This window comes from Meleagris gallopavo, chromosome 7 (genome assembly GCF_000146605.3).
Source record: "Meleagris gallopavo isolate NT-WF06-2002-E0010 breed Aviagen turkey brand Nicholas breeding stock chromosome 7, Turkey_5.1, whole genome shotgun sequence".
In the NCBI taxonomy this organism is placed as follows: Eukaryota; Metazoa; Chordata; class Aves; order Galliformes; family Phasianidae; genus Meleagris; species Meleagris gallopavo.
Window position 1 is genome coordinate 17699746 of NC_015017.2, and position 4565 is coordinate 17704310.

Consider the following 4565-nt stretch of genomic DNA (forward strand, 5'->3'; position numbering starts at 1 on the left):
AAAAAAAAAATCAGCAAGCTGCACAAGAGCATTTGCCCAGCAAGGAACTACGGTGCCATGAGATTTTAGTCTGCTTTCACTAAGCACCACTCTCAAGTTACACAGCAGACACCATGCTGCAAAGCAAATGGCAGAGTTATGCCAGAATGAGTTTGACAAGGGGTCACACAGATACAGTCAAACTTTAATTTTAGCTCCCCCCTCAAAAAAGGGCTCATTTGATTTCCTGGCGCTTTGTGGATGTGGGAATTACTTTGTTTTGAACTTCCAGAGCAAGGAGGAACGCTGTTCCTGTGCCTAAAGGCAGAGCACACCCACTTCCTTCATACCATTGCTGCTGGTACTCTTCTAACTCAAGGAAGGGGAAGCAGTTGAAAGTGAGAAATCCAATTCAGAAAACTGTCTGCTTCAAGCTATGGCTCCCTTACGATTTTCTTCACTTGTTTCAGGGCCACCCTGTTTTCACAGTCTGGCATCGCCTATCCTGCACGATTTTCTTTCCTTCCTCAAATGAAATGACTAGATCCAGTAGAGATGGGCAGACATCAGCTGTAGTTTACCTGGAGCTCAGCTGAGCCACTCTGTTTCATCAGAAATGCAGGTAGTTTTCTTTGCTAGGTACTCTGGAGCGTGAGCTCCAAGCACTCCCACGCTGCCCCAGTGAGGGCTCTCTGTAATGGCAACCTTTTGATCAGGTAGAATCATAGAATCACTGGAAAATTAAAGACCATGGAGTCCAACCATGACCTAACCATACTACCCTAACTAACAACCCTTCGCTAAACCATGTCCCTGAGCAGGCAGTACTCAAACTCATGGGAAAATAAAGAAAAAAACTCCACAACACAAAACAGAGATCTTAGGAGTAAAACTATTGTGGTTCTGAACGTTACCTACAGGAAGTTCATACACAGAAGAACTTGCTTGCTCCTCTTTCAGCTGTATAAATTATCTCATCAACAATCTTAGGGCCCAGTCTCTAAGAACATCACCTTGCAAGTGATGATTAACGGATAACACTAGAAATGCCCTCCTCATGTGGTTCCCCTCACCACACGATCCAGCAGCCATCATACACACAGAAATGGCATGAAGAGACGCTATCGGTGCCTCCCCAGATCCACCCCACGGACACACAGAGCTCTGCAACGTAGCAGTGCTGTGCCACGGAACAAAGCTGAGCTCTGCCCTACCCACCTGAAGGAGTGCTGCAATCGTGCCAAAAGAGTGCCACAGCATGGGGGCAAGGTCAGGCACAGACTCGCGCTTCTTGCTCAGCTCCAGCAGTGCATTCTCCCTCGTCTCAGGGCTGGACAGCTCGTTGATCCACTGGTAGATCTTCTCGCGGTCCACCTGAGCCAGCGCTGTAGGCACAGGCTGGGAAGGAGACAAGAAGACTTCAGTCAAGGCTATGTCAGCCAAGTGCCATCCAAACGCTTCTCACAGCCTCAAAGGCAAAGCACAAAAAGGGCTTGAGGAGGCGGCTGGGGGAGGGAGGGACTAAAGCTGCATTAAGAAGCTGTGGATATGGATGAGCCTTTAGATTAAGCTTACTACTTCGGCTGTCAGAAACACAGATGTTTCACTTTCTGGCCTGACTCATTAGGGCAGTCTCTCTTAATTTGCCTGCCAACCATTTCCTTACAACTTCATTTGGTGACATGAGAGCAGTGCTACTGCCCACCTGTGTCAGCAGAGCTCCTGGGGAGGCCACACATACTTTAGCCACCTATCACCTGTTCTGCCTGCATTGATTTCATGCTTCAGGTGCAAGCTCCCACAAATCCCAACCAAGTAATGCAGATGCTGCCTTTTTCTCTCCAAAAACAACCAGGATACTCAATGAATTCCATTGACAGGCTTCAACGAACCTGAGAAAAATGTTCATACAAGTAACAGAAAAATTCTCACTACACCAACATCAACACAACACTGTGGAGCAGACAAAAAACATAGCCAGTAACACTGGTATTACAGACTCCTCCAGTTCACCCCAGGTATCTCCTTTAGCTGCATGGAGTTAAAAGGAAATGCTTCAAGACTGTTTTTGTGCAGAAGTTCCTATTCAAAAACAAACAGCCCTGAGAAGGGCAGATGTGCATTCATGGTTAAGACACTTTCTACTACTTGGGAGAAACGCACAATTTCTCTTCTGCCTTTCTTGAAACATCAGGGGAAGAACAACATCAAGGCCAACAAGTTTTCTGGGCAAAAAACAAAATTAGGGAGGGCTGAGAAGAAAAGGATAGCAAACAAGTGGCGCTGTAGCACAGTTGCACTGGAAATGGCAAGGAACAAACCTTGCAATGAAAGCCTGTCTCACGCCACTGCTGGCATATCAAGCACTCAGGTTGCAAGCAGGCCTACACAGACAGTGTGGTGATTCAGACCAACAATTTGGAGGCAAACTTATGCATTAAAGTGAGTGCTTCATGTACTGCACTGCCAGCAGTACTGCTAGCAGCAGCTCCTTACTGAACACAAAAGAGTTCGAGAACTGACCAAAAAGAAGTTCCCAGAGCTGCTGGAGGGAGACTGTGCCTTTGGGACACCCCCAGAGCCTTCCCTCTCTATTGCTACAGCAGTTTCCCTGCTCAGCTATCCACACATTATATTCATAATCACGTCCTAAAAAACCCTGTGGGATTTACAGTGGATTGAAGTTGTAATTTGTAATCTCTTTCTCTATGTAATTTAGGCTACAATATAATCTGATGTGCTGTTACCAATCCCTACATCTCAGGCCTCTAATACCTTGTACCTGCTCACCTTTCCTCCTATGCCCTTTTCCTCCTCTTGTTCTACCCTATATTATTTCATTTTTTTCCCCAAGAACCTCTTAGTGAAATAATAACCCCAACAATTTTCTGTACAAGGAACACAGCTCCAGTGGTAACTCCGATACCAGAGCTGGGAGAGAGAAGGTGAATAGACTGAGCTCATTTGTTTTCATTTGGGATGGCAGAGTGACAAGCAGTGCAGCAGTAACGTTATAACTGTGTTATCTAAATCTTCCATCTATTTTTCTAGACTCGTTGTAAGTTTCAGTTCCTGTAAGCTTAAATATATCGACCCTTTAAAAGCACAATCATGCGTCTATGATCCCTAGAGAGCACTAAGCAGATTTTCCAGACAATTAAGTTTATGATGCCCAGTATCAATCTTAGTGAGAACCAGTCGCTGGTCATAGGCTCTACAGTCGCTCAGTAAACATTCTAGCTGAAATCGAAAGCCACATATTGTCCTCATTTCCTATTTCATTGTTGCTTCCCCTCTTCCCAGACCTAAAACCGTGGAGAACCCCAAGGGCTACACACAACTTCTGCACACTCTGAGGCGGCACCCTACCAGGCAGGCCTTCATCTGCACACAGGGAGAGCAGGAGCTCCCAGCAGCGTCACACCGCAGGTCTGTGCCACCTCCACACCACTGACAAGAACAGGCTGCTATCTCAGACATCCCTGCTGATCACATCCCCAGCAACGGCTGAACAACCTGGAGAAAGGCAACTGGCTTTCTTCCCCATGTGAGCAGCAGCTGCCAAGCATGCTGAAGAAAACAGCCGACCCCCAATGCAGAATGCTGCCCAATTAGATACACAAGTTTTAAAGAAATTTTGGTTGATCAGCAACTCAAAGAACACCAACACGAACTTTGAACTTAACTATCAGTGAATTCACTAGTTCAATCCGGACTTCCCATGCCTTACTGCTACATACAGCTACAGTAAAGGTGTACTTTTTTTCTTAGCTTATTCTCCAGTCTTCAGTGTCTAAAGCTGTCTTCAGACCTAAAGGCAAAATGCCAGCTCTGCCACCAGCACTGCAGGAAGAACAGCAATGCTCCTGCTTACAGCAGCTTCATCATGAGACGCTCACAAAGCCTCCGGGGCTCCTCAGCCCACTCGCTGTTCCGCTCAGAGCAGCACTGTTTACCTTTGTTAATAGGTGCAGGACTTCTGCAGAGACGAATGCCCCTCCTTCTCACATTCAGCCTACAGCGCACTGATCAGACTAAGAAACGTTTCACTACAGATCCATCAGGTAGCACGGATTGTGACAAATTAAATATACGCTCAGATGAGCCGCCCCGAAGTAAAGCTGACTTCTAATCCTGACTTGGATTACGTCGTTAAAACTGCCTTCCAAAAAAATCCTCTTACAGAAGAATGGGTGGCACTCAGATTAACAGCAAATGTAACAGCACCTCGTGCATTTTTACAGCTGTTTTGGAATTAGAGAGCCGTTTGGGTCGGAAGGGACCTTTAAAGGCCATCTGGTCCAACCCCCTGCAACAAGCAGGGACACCCACAGCTCCATCAATGCTCAGGGCCTCTCCAGCCTGATCCGAAGCGCCTGCAGGGACGGGGCAGCCGCCGCCTCTGTACAGCCCACGCCATCACCCCACCACAATACACCTCTCTCAAAATGTAAACGCTGATTAAAATGCGTTCAGTACGAGCTCGCGTTCCCTCCCGTGCTTCAGAAAGCAGCGCTTCAAACCTCATCAGAAGCATTTGCGGGGAGGAAGGCTCGGAAGCCCGCGCAGCTCCCGCTGGGCCATTC